The 26,482-nt window shown below is 42.8% G+C and overlaps 1 protein-coding gene across 1 annotated transcript in view; it reads left to right on the plus strand.

Annotated features, from left to right (window-relative positions):
* The window catches only part of GLRA1 (glycine receptor alpha 1), an 87,944-nt gene that overhangs the window by 12,407 nt on the left and 49,055 nt on the right, over positions 1-26,482 (plus strand). The gene's annotated exons all lie outside the window — the stretch shown is intronic.

Below are 26,482 nucleotides of genomic sequence, written 5' to 3' on the forward strand. Positions count from 1 at the left end.
ATGAAAACCTACACCTCCTGACAAAGAGGGTGACAAGGTTCAGTACAAGAGTCAACCTCCACACCACCTCGATTGGACAGCCTAGAGATTAGAGCAGAATTTTCCTCCCTCTGAAAGCCCTGCTGTGACTTTGTAACTGAGTCTCAGTTTCTCTATCCCAAAAATAAGATTGGACTTCATAAACATCCTAGATCTTTCCAGCTGTCATTGCATAATTCTTAAGTTAAGTTGACTCCCGCCATTAAAAACTCTGGCTTGGCATCAGTCAAACATGTTTTGGAATCCTTGTTAAACCACTTATGATGGTATGAAAAAAAAGAAAGTGAAGTCGCTCAGTCATGACTGACTCTTTGCAACCCAATGGACTGTAGCCTACCAGGCTCCTCCATCCATGGGATTTTCCAGGCAAGAATACTGGGGTGGGTTGCCATTTCCTCCTCCAGGGGATCTTCCTGACACAGGGATTGAACCCAGGTCTCCCGCATTGTAGGCAGACACTTTACTATCTGAGCCACCAGGGAAGTCCAAATGCGATGGTATACCACTCTATGACTTGGAGCAAGATTGTTTTTAAGATGTCTAAGCCTCAGTTTTCCTCATCTGTAAAATGGCACTGATAATTATCCTTCCCTGCCAAATCACCCTAAGAATTCAACAGGGAAAGACATGTAGAGTGATAGCAATGCATGTGCAAAGCATTGTGGGAACATAAAGAAGAATCTGACTAACTGCCTGGGGGCTTCCTTGGTAAAGAATCTGCCTTCAATGCAGGAGACCCAGGTTCAATCCCTGGGTCAGGGATTGAAGCTCCCCTGGAGAAGGAAATGGCAACCCACTCCAGTATTCCTGCCTGGAAAATCCCGTGGACAAGGAGCCTGGCAGGCTATGGTCCATGGGATCGCAAAGAGTTGGACATGACTGAGCAAATAATACACACGCAACTCTGGCTAGGGTTGGGAGGGGGGCAGGCGTGGTGCCGAACAAAGTTGAAGACAATTTAAATAGGAATCAAGGCACTTAAACTGGGCCATAAAGAATGACTAATTCACCAGTGACAAAGAGGGCCAAGAGAGGATGATACAGGCAGAGGAGAAGGGCTTACAGAAAGGGGAAACTGGAAGATGGGGAGTTCAGGAACACTGGATGGGCCAGCTATTTCCCGCGACCTAAGACTCAGCCCAGTCCTGCTCTGCCCTGTTCTCTCCCTATGGGTCTTCCACCATTCAGAAGCAAGGCTGAGCAGGGATTTCTTCATCATCTAAAAAATATTTATTGACTTCCTACCATAAACCAGTAATCTTTCTACATTTGGGGGACAGATACGGTGATGAGCAGAAGAGATGTGGTCTTTGCTCTCACACAGCTTAACTTCTAGAGGTGGTACAAACAAAGAAACAACCCAGGAAATCAAAGAATTTCAGGTCATGGTCAGTGCTCCAAACCCAGTCAAACAGGAGAATGGGACAGAGGAGGGTTCACTGGAGTCCATCGGAGGGCACCTACACTTTCACATGCTCTCTCCCTTAAAGCTTACATCACAGGGAAGTGGGAAAGGGCTATTTCCTTTTACCGATGAGGAAACTGAAACCCTGAGAGGAGGAGCGATTCATCTACAGTCTCAGTCAGTAAGTGCCAAAGGCAGATGACCTCACTTCATGCAAAAAAGTCAAAAATACTGAGAAAAAATAATTAAATAGGGGGGAAAGTAAGAAGCAAAACAGTATGTATAGTAGGATCCCATTTTTATTTTTTTTAATGTGTCATTGTTCTCACATGGGAAAAAAGTCTAGAGAAATGGACCCAAAACTGTTTATAGTTGTTATTATCTATTGAGAATGAGACTATTGGGTGCTTTTATTTCTTACATTAAATATTTTAGTAATGCTTGGATGTTTTACAACAATATTTATTACTTTTGAAAGCTGGAAAGTATTAAAAAAAAAAAAAAAAGAAAGAAAGAAAGAGGATATCAGAAAGCATGGACACAAAAATAAACTTGGAGCTCACCTTAATAAAAAGACAACCTATACCAGGTAGGGAAAAAAGACATTTGGAGAAAGGTGAACATGGGCCCAGTTGCTTGGTATCTTCCAAGTAAATTCGAGCCTAGGGGCTGAGACAGTTTGGGGTTTCTGAAGGAATTTTCCAAGCAAATGGAAGATTTTCCTACTGAAGTCATTGTGCTGGAAGCAAAATGTCATTGGAAAATGGAAGCCAGAGTTATATTAGAGATTTGGGTTTTTACAACAAGTGATGGTTGGAATATATTTTCATCAGAGTGACTAGAGCCCTGCACAATTCTGTATGTAATATCATAGCATCCTCTAGGTCATTAAAAAAAAAAAAAAAAAACCACCACTTAGGGAAAGAATTTTCTGACCCCATTCCTTCAATTCCCAGGGGGAAACTGAGGCCAGAGGGAAAAGTCAACCCTGAATCAATGTCCAGCCCAGACAAAGACCAAGACCTCTAACTCTCTTCACATCGGGATGATTTTCCCTAAAATTTCATGATTGTCCCACTGATAGTATGTAATATAGATTTCAGTGGTTCAGGATAATTTTGTTATACTTATCATGAATTTTATTTTCCTAGGTACTAGAATTATCAATTTCATTATCATCAGTCAGTCAGTTCAGTTGCTCAGTCGTGTCCGACTCTTTGCGACCCCACGAATCACAGCACGCCAGGCCTCCCTGTCCATCACATCTCCCAGAGTTCACTCAAACTCACTGCCATCGAGTCAGTGATGCCATCCAGCCATCTCATCCTCTGTTGTCCCCTTCTCCTCCTGCCCCCAATCCCTCCCAGCATAAGAATCTTTTCCAATGAGTCAATTCTTCGCATTATAATACTGAGAGTTTATTTTAAACAACAAAAAAAATCAAATTAAAAAGCAATTAAATCACAGTATATGAATTGGACAAAACCTGTCAGATGATATGCAACTGATTTGGGCTTGGGGAGTACTGTACCCTATCATTCTATCTTGGACAGTGCTATTGTTTTAACTGGAAATTGCCAGTAAGACTTGTGAGATTGGGTAGGTTCTGAGCAAGGCTTAACTTGAAGTCCCAAACAGCTTCTCAGAGTGAATCATAGACATGAGCTGCTATCTGAATTCAAATAGTTGGGGAAAGATGGCACATTTGGGTAAAAAGCAGGCATATTGGCCTGGCAGAGCACAGCGGGGATGAGATCACCAATGAGTATCTATTGAAGCTACTTTCGTAGGTTTCCATCCCCTTCTTATGTAAGAATGACATCTGTGACTCCCAACCCTGTGCCTGACAGACAGGAATTCCTCTAAATAATATCTATAATTAATAATTTTATACAAAGCATGCATTAAGAACCTACGATATGCCAGGAACTGCTCTAAACGCTCCACATACATTAACTAATATTTACAGCAGTCCTCTGAAGTAAGTACTAGTTTCATACCCCTTTTGTGGATGAGGAAACTGAGACAGGGAATCTTCCCAATCTGGATGCCTGTAGGCCAGCCACCTTGCCAATCCAATGCAAAATCTTCATAAGACATTGTACAAACCTCTCCAAAAACGTGGTGGGACAGGGGGAAAGAAACAGAGCCTCTGAGGCAGAAAACTGAGAGGCCTTCTCCAAACACAGCCTTTGCCAGTGAGGAAAGGAGGTGAGGAGGAGCTGACAACACCCTTCCCCTCAGATCTGCTGCTCAAAGCCCTGATTTCCTTTCTATCTATCACCACGGGGTTTATGAAGAGATGAAAAAAAAAAAAAGTAAGGGATAGTACTGGGCAAGGAATAAAAGGGGGGGGACAAGAAGGGAGAGAAAAAGAGAGAGAGAAGAAGAAAGAGCACTTATCTTGGGTCCACTCTGGGTGGGTTTGGCCAAGAACTCACATGGGAGTCTCTTTCCCTCCCTGGACCACAGTATTCTCAACTGTAAAATGGATGGAGGGACTGTACTAGATGACTTTTAATGTCTCTCTCAGCTCTATCATTCTAGGATTTAGAAACAAATGAAGGGAGAGGAAAACCTAGAAGACCAGGAGGGGAGAGGAATGTTGGTGGGAAGAAGCAAATGCTAAGGAGGAATAACGAAAGGAGGAGGAAACGAGAGGAGGAGAAAGGAAGGCATTTCCTGAAGCAGTTGACATCTGCTTATTTTATTGAGAAAGGAGAAGGAAGAATTTTCACATCAAGAATTACAATAAAAGCTTTATTCTCAGGCAGCCAAGTCATGTCTCCCACCAGTGAGTCATGGCTGATGTTGTTGGGAGCCATGGCTGATGTTGGTGAGAGGCATGGCTGGTGTTAGTGAGGGGCGTGGCTGGTGTTGATGAGGGGCATGGCTGATATTGGTGAGGGCCATAGCTGATGTTGTTGGGGGTCATAGCTGATGTGGGTGAGAGGCACAGCTGATGTTGGTGAAATGTATGGTTGATGTTGGTGAGAGGCATGCTGGTGTTAGTGAGGGGCATGGTTGGTGTTGGTGAGGGGCATGGCCAGTGTTGGTGAGGGGCATGGTTGGTGTTGGGGACCATGGCGGATGTGGGTAGGGGGCATGGCTGATGTTGGTGAGAGGCATGGACAAGGCTGGTGAAGGGCATCACTGATGTCTGAAAAACAGGGGCCCAAAAGGAGCCCTGAAAGGAGGGAGGATTGGCTTGCTCTCTGTGTCTAAGAAGGACAGCCCTTCTTGGCAATGAGCAACAATGATCAGTATACTCCCAGGTTCTAGAAGTCTTAGGGAAATGACTAGAGAATATGTCCAAGGGAGCCACAGCTGCAACATTACCACACAGTGCCTATGAGGATGCAATCCTGAGAACCACTGAACAGAGAAAATCCCAGGCCAGAAAGAAATCTTCTTCGATCATTTTTTCCAATCTCCTGCCTCTAAGCATCCTTTCCCTAACTGCCCTGTGCCAAAGGAACTCAGCACCGAATGACATTCAGTCCTATTCTTTCATCTTTTCATAGCTGTCTGAGCCAACCCACGCACTGAGGTCCTTGAAGACAAAGAGAGTGCCTCCAACTGATTGGATATATGCTTAATCTACATGGCACATGCTGGGCACACAGTGGGCCCTCCACACCCATCTGATAATTGATCAACAGGGTAAATGGTTCTAGTCTCTCTCTCAATAACATCTATATTGTTGCTTAAGACTACAATCTAAACATACTTCGTTTCATTCAGTCCACTATCTACCCCTGTTCCAAAGTCCAATCTGTCATTTGCTTGAGGGGACACCTAGGTACCTGCCTCTGTAGAAGTGAGCTAGAGTACTCTGCAGGTGACATCTCCAAATCTGGAAGTGACCTCCAGGAAGAAATGAACAGATAGGCTCACTCTATAAAAAGAGAAGCACAGGTGCAGATAAATTTTTTAAAAACCATAGATAATTGTTCACTTCACATATAATGAACAGATTCCTGGCTAAGCAATTTATCTGAATGTTTTACTCTTCCAACAAACCTTAAATTAGAATTAAGTATTCCTAGTTTCCAGATGAAGAAAATGAGGGTCAGAGAAGATAAGCAACTTTCAAGGTCATACAATAAGTAGTAAACTCATGACTTTGGCCTACTCCCTGACTGATTTACCCTTACAGTATGATACTAAGAGTTCAGCCTGTGTGTGAACACTTTCAGAGGCAAGAAACTCACCATCTCCTTGGGTAGTCTCTTCCATTACCTGATAGCTCAAATGGTTAAAACATTCTTTCCTCACAATGGGCAGCCACTTCCCACTCTGAAAGTCCCATCTGCCTTCCCTAGTCACTTGGAACAAGTCAGTAGCCTACAGAAGGTATCTAAACTGTGGAACCAGAAGGACCAGGTTCTATTCCTACCCTACCACCTACTAGCCATGTAACTTTCAACCAAGTCACTTCTGCCATCTGTGCCTTGGTTGCTTTATCTGGGTGACAGGAACACAAATATAACCTCATGTAGTGCTTTAGAGAAGAAGGCATAAACAATGTCTGCAGAGGGCTTGGTTCAGTGCCTGGAAAACAGTAAATATTCAAGAATATTATTTTACTAAGTTGAGTCTCTCTTTCCCATGACAGCCCTTCAGAGATTTGTTAAAAAATGATCTCTCTGTCTATGTTTTCTCTGAGCCAAACACCCACAGAGTCTTTAATTATTCCTTACAGGTCAATTCCAAGTTTGTTTACCAGCCCAGTTGTTCCTTTCTGGACCTGCTCCAACCTGTTAATGTCCCTCTTAAGATGCAGGACCTGTGATGGAAAATAATAAATTAGCCAAGATGTGAAGTACGGTCCACATCCAGTATTTCCTGCCATATCAGCTTCTTTTAGCCTTTAGGTTTTTCTGAAGTTCTTCAGAATTGTCAGGTGTAATCTAGACTAGCATAAGATTTTAATGAAGAATATTTGAGTCTTACCAACAAAGATTTTTATTTTTATTTGTAATAATGGCTAAGATACCAAGCAGTTTTTATCTAGCATGACATCAACACCTGATTTTCTCCTTTAATTACAACCACCCTACGAGCACTATTATTAACTCTATTTTACTGGCAAAAAAAATTAAAAAACAGATTTGAAGAGGTTAAGTAACTTGCCCAAGATCACACAGCTACATGGTAGAACCAGATTTGAGTTCGCCATGATACCCTACTTCCCATTGCAAGTGTTTATGGTAAACTCAGAAAACGAAGATCATGGCATCTGGTCCCATCACGTCATGGCATATAGATGGGGAAACAGTGGAAACAGTGTCAGACTTCATTTTTGGGGGGGCTCCAAAATCACTGCAGATGGTGACTGTAACCATGAAATTAAAAAACGCTTACTCCTTGGAAGAAAAGTTATGACCAACCTAGATAGCATATTGAAAAGCAGAGACATTACTTTGCCAACATAGGTCTTGTCTAGTCAAGGCTATAGTTTTTCCACTGGTCATGTATGGATGTGAGAGTTGGACTGTGAAGAAGGCTGAGAGCTGAAGAATTGATGCTTTTGAACTGTGGTGTTGGAGAAGACTCTTGAGAGTCCCTTGGACTGCAAGGAGATCCAGCCAGTCCATTCTGAAGGAGATCAGTCCTGGAATTTCTTTGGAGGGAATGATGCTGAAGCTGAAACTCCAGTACTTTGGCCACCTCATGCGAAGAGTTGACTCATTGGAAAAGACTCTGATGCTGGGAGGGATTGGGGGCAGGAGGAGAAGGAGACGACAGAGGATGAGATGGCTGGATGGCATCACTGACTCGATGGACGCAAGTCTGAGTGAACTCCGGGAGTTGGTGATGGACAGGGAGGCCTGGCGTGCTGCGATTCATGGGGTCTCAAAGAATCGGACACAACTGAGCGACTGAACTGAACTGATTATATACAAATATTTTCAGGGATAAAAATGGAATGTGACATAGGCAAAAGACATAAGCAGGGCAGTTTAATAGCAAATGAAATGTATTGCACCAAACTATGCTGAACTGCCAAACTACACTGTCACAGAGATCTCTCCTTCTTCCCTCCAGCACATCCCAGTGTCTAGGACTTCTTGGGTAATATGCATTAAAACAGAAAAAGGAAAAAGAAGTGGTCACCTCTCTTCTTCAGCTTCCCCTTACTCACCATTGCCTTCAGCGCTGGCCACTAGCAGACTTCCTCTTATGAGGAATTCATCTTCAGTGAGGAGCCAAGCTGCTGGTCCTGAAGGAGGGAGGGCTCCCTTGACACTGCTAGAGCCTTTCTGCCTTAGAAACATTCATACCCTTTGACTCAGCAATTTTGCTTCCAGGCCATGAACCCAGGTTTGTGAGCAGGGGGGCTTTTCACAGCATAAATCATAATAGTTCAAAATTGGAAATAATATAAATGGCCATCAGAGAGGGACAGCTAAACGAATGCTGATATAGTCACACACTGGCTCATGCAGTCACTCACAATTATCTTTCTAAAGGTTTAATAACAAGAAGAAATTAAATTCTCATTTAGAACCTTCAGTAAAAAAGTGGGAAACAAAACTGATTATAATCTATAGAGAAAAAAAACCTAGAGGAAATTTACTAATATGTTAACAGTAGGTATCTAGATAATAGGATTTCCAGGTTTTTTTCTTTTTCCTTTAAACCTTGTTGTATTTTTCTAATATGCATGCACTGCTTTTATCATCAGAGGAGAATGTTATTTTTTAAAGGATGGAAAGAATCTGGTCTGAGGGCTGCCAGCCAGCTTGTGAAGAACAGTTTTTGCCACTGGACAGTTTCCATCTGTGCAGCAGCAATTACTACTCCGTTACCATCAGATCATCTTAATCCTATTGATTGAAATGCCAAAGTAATTCTATTAATTTACTACTTAAGAGATAAATTACCAAGAACAGAGCAGAAGAATTACCAGAGAGTGCTGCAGTATTCCTCTAGGTGTGAATGTGGGTGGTCTTTGTAGATTCAAGTGTAAAATGCAAAGAAGCCTCTAGAAGTTCATATATTCATTCCTTATCATACAGACTAGAGCAACCAATGAAAATTGAAATCAATAAAAACTGTCTTGAACATTTACAATGTTCCGGGTACCAAAGTAAGCACTGAAGAACTATTTGATCTTTGTCACAACTCTGTGAGTGGCAACGATACCCATTTTACAGATGCAGAAACAAAAACGATAAGTAACTTGTCTGAGGCCGCACAGCTTGTAAACAGAAGAGCATGAATTTTACAGCAGAATTTGTGTGCTTGACCCTGGACCAGCTTCTGTTTCAATCCAGAAATGAATGAGCTCTTGTTAGTGCAGTATCTTACTTCACCCAGAAAGATTTCTTTTTTTATTTTTTTGGCCACACTGTGCAGCGTGAGGGATCTCAGTTCTCTGCCCAGGGATCAAACCCAAGCCCCCTGCAGTGGAAGCCTGGATTCTTAGCTACTGGACCACTAGCAGTGATTTATAAGTTATGACAGGAAGGATCTATACTCTATGGATGAGGAAAGTGATGCTTCAGTATAACAAAGGATGCATTCATGATCACAGAAGAAAGAACAGAAGTGAGTAGTAGTCACACTTAGGACTTCTGACCCTACACCCAGTTTGTTCCATTTGCCTCAGAGCCATGCAACAAGAAGCAGAGGACAGTGGAATTTGGATCCCTATTTGGTCCTCCTATGGAGCAGAGGGAGGTGACCCTGCCAGAGGACCCTGAAGGTATAGGGTGAAAAGGGAGGAAACCCTCAAAAAGAAAAGACAGTCTCAGCAATGACCCTTGCCACCCTTTCCCCACTAGCCCTCCTTCCTCCTAAAACCAGGAAGGGACACTAGCCATCTAGCATCATTGTCCATCGACCTTGCTTTCAGCTCATTGAGTCCCTTAGGCTTCACTGACATGTCTTCTGAATACTCCTCAGTAAATATTACTTGCAGAAGCTGGTACTAATCTGCAGAGGAGCAGGAACTTAAAACAATGCATATTCAAGTTGAGTGAGCTATATTAGCACATTTGAACAGCTGCTCCAAAACATATGGCAAAATTCCACCTCAATTAGAGTCACATATCAACTCAGCCACCAAATTACCTTGATTACGTCATTTAACCTTTCCAAGTCTCCATTTCTTCAAGTGAAAACTAGAGAAGAAAATGGTACCCACTTCACGGAGTGGTTGAGTGGATTAGAAAGCATGTATGGGAAACTTCTTAACAAGGTGGGTAGCAATTAGAAAATGTTTGATCATTGGTAGCCATTGCGATTCTTGTTAGTTAATCTCTTAGTCAATTTCCTTGTCTATAAATGGAGATGACATTCCTTCTGACATTGCAGTCACAATATACAATCATTCATTTATATAAGGTGCTCAAAAAATGTCTTTTTTTTTTTAACACACAAGATGTCCCAGTTCCGTAATTCTATGACTCTTCTACTCACTTCTTCCCCAAGACGTTAGAACCTGTTAAGTAAGACAAAGAAGTTCCACTCCACTAAGCATAGCTGCAGCTCTCTGTCTTAGAGGATTCAGGGGAATCAAGGAGGGCTATTTAGAGCCTTATTAGAGATTGGGAGCATCAATAAAACTCCGTATTTACATACAAATACCCACTTCAACTAAATCCTCTCAACTCACAGTTAAGCATGCTCTTTCTGAAGACCATTCACTCAGTTTACTACTGGCAGATGCAGATTTGAATCCAAGTTGCTTTTTCTACAGTTTAAGGTCATTTCTTCCCCAGTGCCCACTGAAGACTGTTTACTATTTTCTCAACACCCTCCTTTGAATCATAGTCTCTTGGATGCCTGAAGACCACACACATCTAAGATTCACTCTTAGGTAAACCTCTGTTTTCTCTGGAACAAACAGACTGATTTTGCCAATACATTTCCTAGGGGTTCATTGCAACTTGGCTTATTTTCCACACTCAGTCTGAACCAGCACAGACCTTGGAGGGGAAAGTAATGTGGTTTTCTAATAGGGTCAGACATCCAAGCACTAATTTGTCTTCACACAGGTTTCCCTTGATTAATTTGGGAGTTCTTTGAATACAAGAGCTATGGCATATCTATTATTAAGATATTTAAAAGAGAAGTCTCTGGATTTTGTTGTTCAGTAGCTCAGTCATGTCCAACTCTTTGGGACCCCATGGACTGTAGCATGCCAGGCCTCCCTGTCCTTCACCAACTCCCAGAGATTGCTCAAATTCATGTCCATTGAGTCAGTGATGCCATCCAATCATCTCAGCCTCTGTCATTCCCCTCTCCTCCTGCCTTCTATCTTTCCCAGCATCAGGGTCTTTGTCAATGAGTTAGCTCTTTGCATCAGGTGGCCAAAGTATTGGAGCTTCAGCATCAGTCCTTCCAACGAATATTCAGGACTGATTTCCTTTAGGATGGACTGGTTGGATCTCCTTGCTGTCCAAGGGACTCACACTAGCTTTCTCCAACACTATAATTCAAAAGCACCAATTCTTCAGTGCTCAGCCGTCTTTATGGTCCAACTCTCACATCCATACATGACTACTGGAAAAACCATAGATTTGACTGGACAGATCTTTGTTGGCAAAGTAATGTCTCTGCTTTTTAATATACTGTCTAGATTTGTCATAGCTTTTCTTCCAAGGAGCAAATGTCTTTTAATTTCATGACTGAAGTTACTATCCACAGTGATTTTGGAGCCCAAGAAAATAAAGTTTGTCACGATTTCCACTGTTTCCCCATCCATATGCCATGAAGTAATGGGACTGGATGCCATGATCTTAGTTTTTTGAAAGTTGAGTTTTAAGCCAACTTTTTCACTCTCCTCTTTCACTTTCTTCAAGAGGCTCTTGAGTTCCTCTTCACTTTCTGCCAATAAGGGTGGTGTTATCTGCATATCTGAGGTTATTGGTATTTCTTCCAGTAATCTTGATTCCAGCTTGTGATTCATCTAGCTCAGCATTTCTCATGATATACTCTGCATATAAGTTAAATAAACATGGTGACAACGTACAACCTTGACATACTCCTTTCCCAATTTGGAACCAGTCTGTTTCATGTTTGGCTCTAACTGTTGCTTTTTGACCTGCATAGCGGTTTCTCAGGAGGAAGGTCAGGTGGTCTGGTATTCCCATCTCTTTAAGACACAACAAACTCTGGGGTTAGGTGTACCTAAATAGGGCTTCCCAGGTGCTGCTAGTGGTGAAAAAAAAAAAAAAAAAAACCTGTCTTCCAATGCAGGAGACAAGAGATAAGGATTAGATCCCTAGGTTGGAAAGGTCCTTTGGAGGAGGGCATGTCAACCCCGGCCAGTATTCTTGCCTGGAGAATTCCATGGACAGAAGAGCCTGGCAGGCTGTGGTCCAAAGTATGGCAAGGAATCAAACCCGACTGCAACGACTTAGCACAAATAACTTATTTAACCTCTATAAACCTCAGTTTCCTCATAAGTAAAATGGGGGTAATTAATCCAACCCAAAGGATTATTACTGAACTGACTGACTGAAAGGATTAGATTCAGGATTCACTACTATAAATAAAGCTCTTTGTGTAAGGCCTGGTCCTTTATAACCACTCAATAAGGGCTGTTACATTTTTATTATTTATATTCTGCTCAGTCACCCAGTACAACCTTGGACATACAGTAGGCACTTCATAATTATTTTAGATAAATAAGAAAATAAGTGAAGTAATAAACTAATGCCATCTCAAATGAGATGATAATGATCTCAAAGTACTTAGAGAATGCAAAAAGTTGACTAAGAAAGGAATTTATTCCTACAGCATCTTTAAGCATCATGATCTTTTACCACTCAAATGATACCTAAAGTTGATAAAGGAAGGTGGTATTTCAAAGATGGATGAGCTGAGACAGAGAAAAATAAAATGAAAGACAAGTTGACTACAGAGAAATTCTGAGTAACAATTTAATAAATAGTCAAGAAGGATTTATTCACTCCCTTCCTGTCTGTTGGGTCTGGCCAAATAGTCAAGCAGAAGATGCCCCAGACCCTGGTCACATTAGGGCTCTGCCATCTGAGATGCTGAGAGGAGATCTTAACCTTTCAGTTGATCCTCAGTGTCATCAGCTGTACATGGAGATGCTGTCATGCAGGTGGCAGGAAGATCAAATGAACTGGAAGTGCCAAGTCTACCGAAAGTGTTATTTGTGTGAAAGTGATCATCATATTCTTCTCAACCCATAATTTCCAATTCTCAGAGCTCCATGAATTCTCACTCACAGTTCCAAAGAGTCATACAAACATTTCTGTTATAAACCAGAGCAGCACCTCAGAGGGACTCTGGAAATCTCTATCACTTGGGATAGTCAGGAAAACAGTGTGGGCTTCAGAGACCAACTGACTACTGACTGTAAGTGGGGTCTGCCACTTATAAGCTATATGACCTCTGCTAAATTTCAGAAAGTGCAAGCATCAGTTTCCCCATCTAAAAAAATGGAGGTAATGCTGTCATCATCATAGGATTGAAAGTACCCAGCACATAGTAAGTACTCAGTGAATGGTAGCTATTACTATCATTAGCTAATAACACATTTTTCTGTTTTTATCATATTACTATTTCTCAATATTCATACTCCCAGAACTTTGCCACATCAAATGACCATTCCCTGCTGATCAATGCAGTCTTTTTTTCCCGAAACTTTTTGTCTAGAATCCCTGAGCTGCATTCTCTACAAAGACATACTTTTCCAGTGGGATTTATCTGATTAAAAAGAAAACTGCATTGAAGGTAATGAGAGCCATTTGCTCTCCTGTCCAACTCGTGGGATGCATGCTAATTACACAGGGCCTGCTAAGAGCTTTGACTCAAGCAGAGTAACCCCCATAGGCCTGTTCAGCAATCAAGCCTCTGAAGAATAGCCCCTCACCCGAATTCCTAGCATTGTGACTCACCTAGGGGGTTACTTGAAGCTAACAGGCTTAAGCCAAGAATTCTCTGTGGAACCAGACCACTGAATGACACTGAAGATCAGAGGCACAGGAAAACTTCCTTAAGTGAGATACACAGGGACAGTCAGGGTAAAGTGAGACAGTGGTTGTGGAATTATAGTCAGTGACCTAGGAGGGGGAAATGAAAGGCATAGGTTTGACCTAGGACATTGATCTCAGTCATTCTGTAGGATGGCTATACATACTCCTGAAAGAAAAAGGGATAGCTTATCCTTTTATTTTCCTGCCTTGGATTTTCCCAGAGGACATCAGATATTTTCCCCCAGAGACTGATTAAAGATATCAGGGCCAGAATTCAGGGCTTTTTGACTCCAGTCAAATCACATCATTGATGCTAAGTACCTGCACAGCTACATTCTGCTTCCTCTGAAGTACCAGGTGTATACAAGCCATTTAACAAATACCTCTTGAGCCCTGACCAGGTGCCAGGCTTTGTACTTCATGAAAACCATATGGAAGAAGTTTGTCAAAGTCATGTTTTTGGGGTCTTGTCTACATAACAACTGTCCCAATTTGGGGAAAAGGAAGGTTGGAGACATGGTGTTGAGCTTGAGCCAGAAAACACCAAGGACTGCCATGATTCTGGTCCTGAAACAAGCACATGAGGTAAGAAGAAGGGGGGTGAGAAGAAAGAAAACATTGGCTCGGTTTAAGCAAATGCAGTGTGGTATGCCAGAGTTAGACAATCAAGCCACAAGCTCCTTAAGCCTTAATTTTCTTACTTTAAAATGGGGGCAGACATCCCTGCCTCTCAGGTTGTTTAAAGGATAAATTGTGACAAAATATTTAATGTTAGGGGATTTTCTGCCACCAAACAAGAAAAACTAAAGTGAAGCTTTCTGAAAATGAAATGAGATGCTGTGAGAGGCAGACATCCGTCTTTAGGTGACCACGCTTGATTATCTACAGGAAATGCTACCTTTGATCAACTGGGTTTGAGGACCTAGGATGCTCTAGGAGGACAAGGACCGGGGTAAAGCAAGTGAGGGCACAAACTTTAAGGAGGCGCTCACTTTCAGGGCTCTGCACGTGCAGGGTTGGTACCTACACAGCCCTCAGAGTAAGCGCCTCTTTGAATTTTGCCAGGCGCCTCATTCTTCTCACCCTCTGTCATGAGGATACTTAAATAAAAGCAACAGAAGAATTAGTGGAGGGAAAGCTATCTCGAAGTACAGACTGGAAACAATGATAAGGAATGTGAGATATCTCGAGAGAATCAGACTTCCCTAAGGGCAGGGGAAGAACCAGATGGAATCTCAAGGTTCTGTTCAGCTCCAAGGATCCAAGGTTTTTCTCTCTTTCTTTTTTTTAAATCTTTGGCTGCACCCCTGAAGCACATGAGACCTTAGTTTCCTGACCAGTGATAGAACCCCCATCCCTTGCATTGGAAGGCAGAGTCTCAACCACTGGACCACTGGGCATGCCCCCAAGATTTCATCTCACTGCAGACAAGAACCCTGTTCAAATACTTGCGCTTCTTATCCAGATAATGGTTCCTTATAAGAGGCAGATCTAACTGCAGAAGGTAAGACAGGAAAGGGAAGGGATTCTTGCTCCATAAGACCTGGAGAAGCGGGCTCAGGGCATGCCAACTGCGCCATTCTGCTCCCTAAGGGGTGCTTAGCAGATCATGAAGTGAAACTAATAAAATGTCAGGCACTCCAGGCCAACCTAAGCCCCTTACTGCAATCAAATAAAATCGGAATTGCACAGCTGGCCAAAGCAAGCCAGCTGTTGACCTGAGGGTGCAATCCAGGCAAAGCTGACAGTGACCCGCAAGGCTCATACTGTGCAACAACCCGCAGCCCCTGGTGTCAGAGTCACAGACAGGAAACCGGCTCAGCCCGCAAGGTCAGAGAGTGCCAGCCTTACTCAGCCTCATCCCTTCCTAGGACCTAGGATACCTACCCCTCACACCATCCCTCCAATCCTTTCTAAGGACAGCCCCACAGGCAGAAGAAAGCTTTCTCCCCAAAACTATACAACACGGACATCGACAAATGTCAGGTCTTCCCAAAGGTGTACAGAGGCAAAAGTTCACAAAACTCAGAAAAATTCTGATTTCTGTTCCCATCTGCCTCCAAATACTGCCTTCCTCCTCTGAACCACCAGAGCACTCCAATTATGCTCCTTAGGCTGAGGGCAACCTCTTATAGTTGCTTATATGTATCTACTCTAGTCTATCTGCTGAACTATAAACAATAAGAGGGCAAAAGCTATTCATCGACGAATGATCATTGGAAATTCCCTGGCAGTCCAGTAGTTAGGGCTCTGCGCTTTCATGGCTGAGGGCTGGGTTCAATCCCTGGTCAGGGAACTAAAATCCCACAAGCTATGCGGTGTGGACAAGAGAAAAAAAGAAAAGATCATTGATTGCTACTACCTGTCAGACACTGTAGACAAACACAAACTCAGTCCACACAAAAGGCTTCTTCTGTAGACAGCAATATATTTATCCGCCTCTCCTCCACAGTACCTTATTCATGTAGTAGGTGCTTAATAAATTAGAAGGATCAGAGGACTGTAGAGCAAGAGGACAAGCCCCCACTCAGCAATCTAGTCCCTTAACAGAGACTGATAATCCACCCTGTTCCCCTTTCCTGCTGGGTCAGGATCCAGACCCATCTTCCAAGCAGCTACTCCAAGTAAAGTGTTTACCATGCCTGATCTAATCCAAAACTTCCATTTCCCAGATGAAGAAACTGGGGACCATCTAAGAAAAAGAATTAGACCAAGAGAAATTTAGACACAGAGCCAAAACTATATCTCAGTTTCCCAGCCCCACCTTCATATTTCTCCCTCTATTCTACAATTATTTTTATAATTGTGTATGAAGTAAAGGGAAAAAGTAGAAACAGTGTCAGATTTCATTTTCTTGGGCTCCAAAATCAATGCAGGTGGTGACTGCAGCCACAAAATAAAAAGATGCTTACTCCTTGGAAGAACAGCTATGACAAACCTAGACAGTGTATTGAAAAGTGGAGACATCACTTTGTTGACAAAGGTCCATATAGTCAAAACTACAGTTTTTCCAGTAGTCATGTATGGATGTGAGAGTTGGACCATAAAGAAGGTTGAGTGCCGAAGAATTGATGCTTTTGAACTGTGGAGATGGAGAAGACTCTTGAGAGTCCCTTGGACAGCAAGGAGATCAAACTAGTCAATCCTAAAGGAAATCAACCCTGAATATTCACTGGAAGGATGAAGCTGATGCTCCAATACTTTGGACAGCTGATGTGAAGAGCTGACTCATTGGAAAAGACCCTGAAGCTGGGAAAGATTGAGAGGGCAAGAGGAGAAGGGGGTGACAGAGAATGAGATGGTTGGATGGTATCACTGACTCAATGGACATGAGTTTGAGCAAACTCTGGGAGATAGTGAAAAACAGGAAGTCTGGCGTGCTGCAATTCATGGGGTTGCGAAAAGTCGGACATGACTTAGTGACTGAACAAAAGCAACAACACGAATTAAATGCTCGTGGAAACATGGACAGACCTTCTGTCAACACCTGACTAGTTGACTTGGTACTTTCTACAAGGAATAAACACCAGTTCATTAGATTACCTCTCTGCCAAGGCAAAGGGGATGTCCTGGCCCAAGTCAGAGGACACATCTGCCTGGAAACCAAGTTGGACACCCACCATTTGGAGGGGTCTTTTGGAGAGTGCATTTCCCAAGCTTGGCCAGGCTACAATTCAACTTAACCAGCCAATAGCTGAGAAATCCAGATAGATTATTTGTACTAATAAGGCACTGAGGAGGGACAATCTTCCTTAACTTCCAGACCCACCACAAGGACACAGAACAGGGGGTGCAATCCTGGCTACTTCCAACCTTGAAGACTCAGTGCTCCATTCTCAATTCTTCATCCTTTCTCTTTTTCTCCCACTCTCTCTCTCTCCCCGCTTCATTTCCCTCCTTCACTCCCACACATGCTCACTAAACTTCTCTTTAATTCTCCAAGTCCTCTCTCACCTCTATGCTTCGCACATACTGTTCCTTCTACCCAAAACACTCTCCTTCTCTGTTTCTTCCAGGTCAGTTCCATACTCAGCCTTCATGTTTTACTGTAAAAAACACTATCTCCACAAAGCCTCTTGGAAGCCACCTCCTCCCACCAGGTGCAATTGGGTACACATCCTCTGCGCTCACTGACTTCCTTGTTTATAGCACTGGCCACGCCTCAGACACCTCCACTTTCCTCTTCCTCTCTCTCCCACCCCCACTTCTCTTCTCACTCTGCGTCTCCAGCTTCCTCCTCCGGCTCCCTGCATCCCTCCCTTGGCTGTCCTCAGCCTCTGAATCATTCTTCTTCCCCTCATTTTGCCCTTCCTCCCTTTTCCCCCAATCCCTGACCTCCTGATCTTCCTGCCCATGGTGAACTCAGGACATGGAATCTGTTGGCGTCAAGATGGAGGGACCCTCCCACTGCTACCCCCACCCACCGTGGTCTTTGCACATGTGGTACCCTGAAGGGTCTAATTGAAACAGTTTCTCCCCAGGCTAACTGCCAAGCCCAACTCATTTGAAATTCAGATTGACAACTGCACATTGATTTCCTATTTCCAATTGATGCTGCAACTAGGGAATGAGAATCTGAGCATTGATCTGGCCAGGCTTCCAACAAATCCCTGAGAAATGAGCTGTTCCACTGAAGAAAAATGAGGGGACTGAATGGGAAGGCAGCAAGACAAACACACTCATACTCCCCTGAGGGGTCCAGATAAATTCAGGTCCCAAGACCAGATGTGTAAAGAAGAAAAGTTTAAAAAGAGGGAATATTATAGATTACTAAAATGATGGTTTAGAACCAGAAGGACTCTTAGAGATTATTCTAATCCCCTCATTTTATAGCTTGGGAAACTGAAAGCTCACAAGGGAAGAGATTCGTCAAAGGTCAGAAAGCCCCCTCTTTACTCCGTCACCCTCCCTCCAATGCCACTGTAGAACAGACTCCTGGACTTTTGCTTAATCTCTGTCATTAGGAGTCAAAACTGAGGTTCTTTAAGTACCAAAGCCTCCTAATGCAACAAATGCCCTGAGAGGCTCTCGACAGTTCAAGGCTCGGTCCAGTCAGTGCAGCCATCGCCATAAGCCTTCGCAACGAGGGACAGAACCCTTGGTCCCAGGAGACCTTACAGGCATTCTGAAAATGACTATAAATCAAATCTGTCTAAATCAAGCCTGATTCACCACATTACATCTCAATAATCCCTGAAACAATTTGCATCATTTCCAAATACTTTCATAGGGTCAGCAAATCCTAACAATCAAGTATTTCATTTCTCGGACTCACTCTCAGCCTCTGCGTCCAGTCCCTCACTGTCTATAAGCAAAGGCTTAAGCTCACCAGAGGCAGTGGCTGCAAACGTGCATGAAGGGCCCCTGGACACCTATTTTCTCCGCACAGAGGCGCAAAGCACAGATTTACTTCAGGGGGCCCTAGAAATAATTCTGTGCAAAATATGCTGTCTAAATGTAGCCAGGCATGTACAATGATCATCAAGTGGAAAGGCATGGCTATTTGACATTCAAATGGAAGGTTTATCAGAAAAAGAATTAGAGAAATTTTGGACGAGGGCAGTAAGGAATGGGAGACTATTTTAGGCGGTTCAAAACATAATAATAACGTACAGTCATCATTTCAGTCATTTGCATTATCCCAGGAAGAAAGTCTCCATTGGGTGTTACCGTGTCTCTAACAGCTTTCCAGCACTTGCTGATCTTCTTTTGGAACTGAAGGCAGGCCTCGGGTTCGGGACGTCAGCCAGCAACAGAATTTAACTAGGAGTTTAAACTCTTCTCTTTCTGTTTTCATTGTATTCACTGCTATGGTTGTCCTCTGTTACGGCAAGTAATACTGGTTTTTCATTTGTGAAGAGTGAAATATAAAGTTACTTTTCTTTTTAAAGAAGTGAGATAATTCAAAGAGAACTTTTTTCCCTAAATAACAAATATTTAAAACATTTTTAAATAAGTAGAAATATTTCAACATCCGACATTACTGTGACGAAACTACGAATTTTCAAGATGATTAAAAATTATACACAGAAAACAAGATAAGACCTTTAAAATGTACATGTCAATGCAATGAAAACTTTAAAGTGACTAATCGTAGAAATGATTAAAAAAAAAAAAACTCGGAAAAAATTGGCAATGTTCCAAGAAACCATGATACATGGGAGGGACTAATGAATCTCAAAATTTCCAAGAATTCTACTGTGAGTCACCTGACAAAACAGAGAATCATTTGCTAAGTCACACTACTTCTTCCCCAGTTTCAAGTGTGGTAAATTCAGAGTATGTACAGGGATTGCCAGGAGTCAGACACAGGTTTGGATTTTCTTGGCTGTAACAATACAACAGAGCTTCAAAACAAGTAGTAAAACTACCTACTATCATGATTTATATTCTTCGTAGTTTACAAAAGTTTTTCCTATACACCGTAGCATTTGGAAGAAGCAGGGCTTGAAAATGTGAGTTCTAATCTTTTCCCTTATTCAAGTACTGTGTGAAGTGAGGCCAGTTAATTTCTCCGAGTCTCGATTCCCACCAGTTCAGTTCACCATACAAGGATTGTTGGTGAGTCAATGGCCAGGTGACCAGACTAAGCGCCTTGTTGCAGACGTGTGAGCTAGGATAATCAGAAGATGCTTCAGCTTGGGGAGGATTCAGATATTAAATGGCATATTTTGCTAACAGCAAATGGTAGGGAATATTTGGGGGCAAATTCATTTTCTCACTGTACTGCCTAATAGGAAGAGAAGTCTTATGCTATAGTAACTGCTAGGAGAGAGGACCACGTTCCCAAACCTTATTATCTGAGGGGGGGCGGGGGCTGAGAGAGAATAGGAGCTTATGAAAGCTTCATAACTGCCACTCCTGGAGCGGTTCCAGAAGTGAATCATAGCAGCGATGAAGTCATAAATCACCGGTTACATGCCCGTGGTCCCCTTTGCCACACCAGAGTCACACAGAAGCCATGAGTCTGGTGCTGAATGGAGAAAAGGCTGGGACTGTGGTAAAGTATGGCCACGGAAGGTGTTTGGCAGGACTTCCAAGTCATGCAGGGGCTACAGTACAGCTGAAAGCAGCAGAGAGACCAGGAGAAACTCCAGACTGACTCTCAGCTTCCACACGCCCAGACACACAGACACACAGACACACACAGACACACAGACACACACACACGGTAATGGAAAAGCAAGACCGTAGATGGAGTGCCGGCTATGAACCAAGAACCACCTTTGACATTTCTTACCTGGGCTACCTCAGTGACTCCTTGTGCAACACTTCTTTTGATGTATCAGGCAACTGCAGTTCAGAGAAGTTAGGTCATGTTCCCATGGTCACACAGCCAGTAAATGACTGAGACAGGATTGATTCCAAATCATCTGTTCTTTTCACTCTTTATGAACCATTCTCTATTACATGTGACAGTACATTTCAGTAACACACACATATAATATATATACCACACACGTATAGCCACAAAGGCATTTGACATTTTCACACCCTGTACCCCATGTCTACATACATGCCATGAAAGTGAAAGTTAAGTCGCTCAGTCGTGTCTGACTCTTTGCGACCCCGTGGACTATAGCCCACCAGGCTCCTCCATCCATGGGATTCTCCAGGCAAGAATGCTGGAGTGGGTTTCTATATGTACACACAAAAACGCCCATACTAAATATCACTCTTAACAACACACTTTGACAGGAACATAGGTCTTCATATTTTTGCATATCCAAATCTATGTAACACAGTTCAGTTCAGTTGCTCAGTCGTGTCTGACTCTTTGAGACTCCATAGACTGCAGCATGCCAAGCCTCCCTGTCCATCACCAACTCCCAGAATTTACTCAAACTTGTGTCCATTGAGTCAGTGATGCCATCCAACCATCTCACCCTCTGTCGTTCCCTTCTCCTCCCTCCTTCAAACTTTCCCAGCATCAGGGTCTTTTCCAGTGAGTCGGTTCTTCACACCAGGTGGCCAAAGTATTGGAGTTTCAGCTTTAACATCAGTCCTTCCAATGAATATACAGGACTGATCTCCTTTAGGGTGGACTGGTTTGATCTCCTTGCGGTCCAAGGGACTCTCAAGAGTCTTCTCCAACACCACAGTTCAAAAGCATCAATTCTTCGGCACTCAGCCTTCTTCACAGTCCAACTCTCACATCCATACATGACCACAGGAAAAACCATAGCCTTGACTAGACGGACTTTGTTGGCAAAGTAATGTCGCTGCTTTTCAATATGCTATCTAGGTTGATCATAACTTTCCTTCCAAGGAGTAAGCATCTTTTAATTTCATGGCTACAGTCACTATCTGCAGTGATTTTGGAGCCCGAAAAGATAAAGTCTGACACTGTTTCCCCATATATTTCCCATGAAGTGATGGGACCAGATGCCATGATCTTCGTTTTCTAAATGTTGAGCTTTAAGCCAACTTTTTCACTCTCCTCTTTCACTTTCATCAAGAGGCTTTTTAGTTCCTCTTCACTTTCTGCCATAAGGGTGGTGTCATCTGCATATCTGAGGTTATTCATATTTCTCCTGGCAATCTTGATCCCGTCTTGTGCTTCTTCCAGCCCAGTGTTTCTCATGATGTACTCTGCATAGCAGTTAAATAAGCAGGGTGACAATATACAGATTTGACATACTCCTTTTCCTATTTGGAACCAGTCTGTTGTTCCATGTCCCGTTCTAACTGTTGCTTCCTGACCTGCATATAGGTTTCTCAAGAGGCAGGTCAGGTGGTCTGGTATTCCCATCTCTTGAAGAATTTTCCACAGTTTATTGTGATCCACATAGTCAAAGGCTTTGGCATAGTCAATAAAGCAGAAATAGATGTTTTTCTGGAACTCTCTTGCTTTTTCCATGACCCAGCAGATGTTGGCAATTTGATCTCTGGTTCCTCTGCCTTTTCTAAAACCAGCTTGAACATCAGAGAGTTCATGGTTCACGTATTATTGAAGCCTGGCTTGGAGAATTTTGAGCATCACTTTACTAGCATGTGAGATGAGTGCAATTGTGCGGTAGTTTGAACATTCTTTGGCATTGCCTTTCTTTGGGATTGGAATGAAAACTGACCTTTTCCAGTCCTGTGGCCACTGCTGGGTTTTCCAAATTTGCTGGCATATTGAGTACAGCACTTTCACAGCATCATCTTTCAGGATTTGAAACAGCTCAACTGGAATTCCATCACCTCTGTTAGCTTTGTTCATAGCAATGCTTTCTAAGGCCCACTTAATTTCACATTACAGGCTGTCTGTCTCTAGGTGAGTGATCACACCATTGTGGTTATCTGGGTCATGAAGATCTTTTTTGTATAGTTCTTCTGTGTATTCTTGCCACCTCTTCTTAATATTTTTTCTTCTGTTAGGTCCATACCATTTCTATCCTTTATTGAGCCCATCTATGCATGAAAAGTTCCCTTGGTATCTCTAATTTTCTTGAAGAGATCTCCAGTCTTTCCCGTTCTATTGTTTTCCTCTATTTCTTTGCATTGATCACTGAGGAAGGCTTTCTTATCTCTCCTTGCTATTCTTTGGAACTCTGTACTCAAATGGGTATATCTTTCCTTTTCTCCTTTGCTTTTCACCTCTCTTCTTTTCACAGCTATTTGTAAGGCCTCCCCAGAGAGCCATTTTGCTTTTTTGCATTTCTTTTCCATGGGGATGGTTGATCCCTGTCTCCTGTACAGTGTCACGAACCTCTGTCCATAGTTCATCAGGCACTCTATCTATCAGATCTAGTCCCTTAAATCTATTTCTCACTTCCACTGTATAATCATAAGGGATTTGACTTAGATCATACTTGAATGGTCTAATGGTTTTCCCTACTTTCTTCAATTTAAATCTGAATTTGGTAATAAGGAGTTCATGATCTGAGCCACAGTCAGCTCCTGGTCTTGTTTTTGCCGATTGTATAGAGCTTCTCCATCTTTGGCTGCAAAGAATATAATCAATCTGATTTCAGTGTTGACCATCTGGTGATGTCCATGTGTAGAGTCTTCTCGTGTGTTGTTGGAAGAGGGTGTTTGTTATATTCTCTTGGCAAAACTCTATTAGTCCTTGCCCTGCTTCATTCCGTATTCCAAGGCCAAATTTGCCTGTTACTCCAGGTGCTTCTCAACTTCCTACTTTTGCATTCCAGTCCCCTATAATGAACAGGACATCTTTTGGGGGTGTTAGTTCTAAAAGGTCTTGTACATCTTCATAGAAATTTCAAGTTCAGCTTCTTCAGTGTTACTGGTTGGGGCATAGACTTAGATTACTGTGACATTGAATGGTTTGTCTTGGAAACGAACAGAGACCATTCTGTCATTTTTGAGACTGCATCCAAGTACTGCATTTCGGACTCTTTTGTTGACCATGATGGCTACTCCATTGCTTCTAAGGGATTCCTGCCCGCAGTAGTAGATATAATGGTCATCTGAGTTAAATTGACCCATTCCAGTCCATTTTAGTTCGCTGATTCCTAGAATGTCGACATTCACTCATGCCATCTCCTGCCATCTTGCATCTCCTACTCAGCCATAAAAAGGAAAGCATCTGAATCTGTTCTAATGAGGTAGAAGAAGCTAGAGCCTATTAAATGGAAAGAAGTAAGTCAGAAAGAGAAACGTAAATATCGTATACTGACCCATATATATGGAATCTAAAGAGATGGCACTGATGAATTTATTTTCAGGGCAGCAATGGAGAATCAGACATAGAGAACAGACTTATGTACATGGCAGGGGGAGAGGAAGGAGAAGGGGAGATGTATGGAGAGAGTAACATGGAAATTTACAATACTATATATAAAATAGATAGACAATGGGAATTTGCTGTGTAATTCAGGGAACTCAAACAGGGGCTCTGTGACAGGCTGAATAGTGGGATGGGGAGGGAGATGGGAGGGAGGTCCGGGAGGGAGGGCACATGGGTGTACCTATGGCTGATTCTTGCTGATGTATGACAGAAAACCACAGAATTCTGTAAAACAATTATTTCTTCAATTAAGAAATTTTTTAAAAAGAGCCCTTTAGGATATGAATAAGGAATCTTCAGATTACTAAGCATGAGTGCAACCATCCTAGAAAATTTTCTGAAACTTCAAAGGAATAACTGATTATTTTCACTATTTTTCATTAGTGAGTATAATAATCTACTTATTTTAAAATTGCTAATCCATACATGAATATTTCTGAATACTTCCTACTAACCAAGATATTTGACTAATTAATTAAAATATTATTTCATGTATTCAGCAATTATTGAGCACCAAGTATGTGTGAGACACACCATGGTAGACACAGTAGAAGATTAAATAAGCAACCAAGGCAACCCACCACAATTGCTGGTCTCGGAACACAAACACGAGTAACTTCCAACAAGACAGCACCGTCATGACACCTGCATGACTGGAAAGGCCCCAGTGGGTGAGGGGACGTGGCAGGAGAAGGGACACAGAGACAAGACAGTCCTGAAGCATCTGGTCCTAGAGAACGGGAAGACGTTGGTGCCACCAGGGCAACTTTGGGAAGGAAGCTGCAGCATCTGGTTTGGAATGAACTTGAGGCATGGCTTGGTAGGCCATCCAGATGGACATGTGCCCAGGTGTCTGCAAATGAAGAAAGGGGGCCTGTGGGAAAAGACAGGGTGGAGACAGGGCTATGGGGGCCATCCATTAGAGGGGGTCACTTAGCCAGCGACAACTCTGACACCAGAAAAGGACACAAGAGGCACTGCAAATCCTTGGGGAACACCACGTCCTACTTGGCCAGGTGACAGAAGCTCTCATTTTTTTGCGACACACACGTGCATCTCTACACATGCACCTCCTCCAGCATACAAGCCCCAGAGCACACACAGTGGGGCAGCACCAGCTTCCAGCTGTCCCCTGGATGTAATCATTTCAGGTCAGGGAAGCTCAGTCACCCAAAGCAACAGAAATAATTGATAGTCAACCCTTCAGCTTCCAATCTTGACTGTTCTAGAAATGTGCATGCCTCAGAGTGTATGGCAGGGGAAAAGCCCCTGTTCTCAGACCTCGGTCATTTGTACTATGCACTATGGTACAAAGCAACACCTAAAACGACTTTGTTGTGGGGGCAGGGTGACAGAAACCATGTGAAGCATCCCCAATTTGATTTCAAATCCCCCAATTCTGGCTACATCCAGGCAAATGACCACTGATTTACCTGGAACCTACATCTCCTTCACTAGCTGTGTCTGTTTTTTGAAAGTGTTTTGAAACTTTTTTGAGAGTGTTTTTGAGAAAGCATTTTTGAAAGTGTTTTGAGAGAGTCCCATAAGTATAAGCATCTAAGTTTGTCAAAGGTTCTGAGAAGACCCAAGGTAAAGACGCCTGGTTCCATTTGTGTTCCCAAATGCATTTGACTTGGGTATGTTCTTTAAAAAAAAATTAGTAGCTCATTCTGAAGAAAAACTCTGGGGAAAGACTGGACTGTCATCGTTTAATCACTCAGTCGTGCCTGCCTCTTTTACAGCCCCGTGGACTGTAACCTGCCAGGCTCCTCTGTCCATGGGATTTCACAGGCAAGAATACTGGAGTGGGTGGCCATTTCCTCCTCCAGGGGATCTTCCCAACCCAGGGACCAAACCCACATCTCCTGCACTGGCAGGAGGATTCTTTACCACCGAGCAGCTAGGGAAGCCCAAAAAGGCTGGACTACTTGATCTCCAAGATTTGTTTCTGGCTGCGCTGAACCTCTGGAAGTTCAGGCACCCAAAACACAGGGCCGGGCCTCATGGGAAGTTAACCCTTCAGTCTCCTCTCCCAGGGAAACCAGCAGTCAAGGGTGATTGCCCAAAACCTTAGAGATGCAGCCTCAAAAGAATCAGCAGTTTCCTTTTTTTTTTTTTTTAATTTATTTATTTTTTTTTTAATTTTAAAATCTTTAATTCTTACATGCGTTCCCAAACATGAACCCCCCTCCCACCTCCCTCCCCATAACATCTCTCTGGGTCATCCCCATGCACCAGCTCCAAGCATGCTGTATCCTGCATCAGACATAGACTGGCGATTCAATTCTTACATGATAGTATACATGTTAGAATGTCATTCTCCCAAATCATCCCACCCTC

This window comes from Capra hircus, chromosome 7 (genome assembly GCF_001704415.2).
Source record: "Capra hircus breed San Clemente chromosome 7, ASM170441v1, whole genome shotgun sequence".
Lineage (NCBI taxonomy): Eukaryota > Metazoa > Chordata > Mammalia > Artiodactyla > Bovidae > Capra > Capra hircus.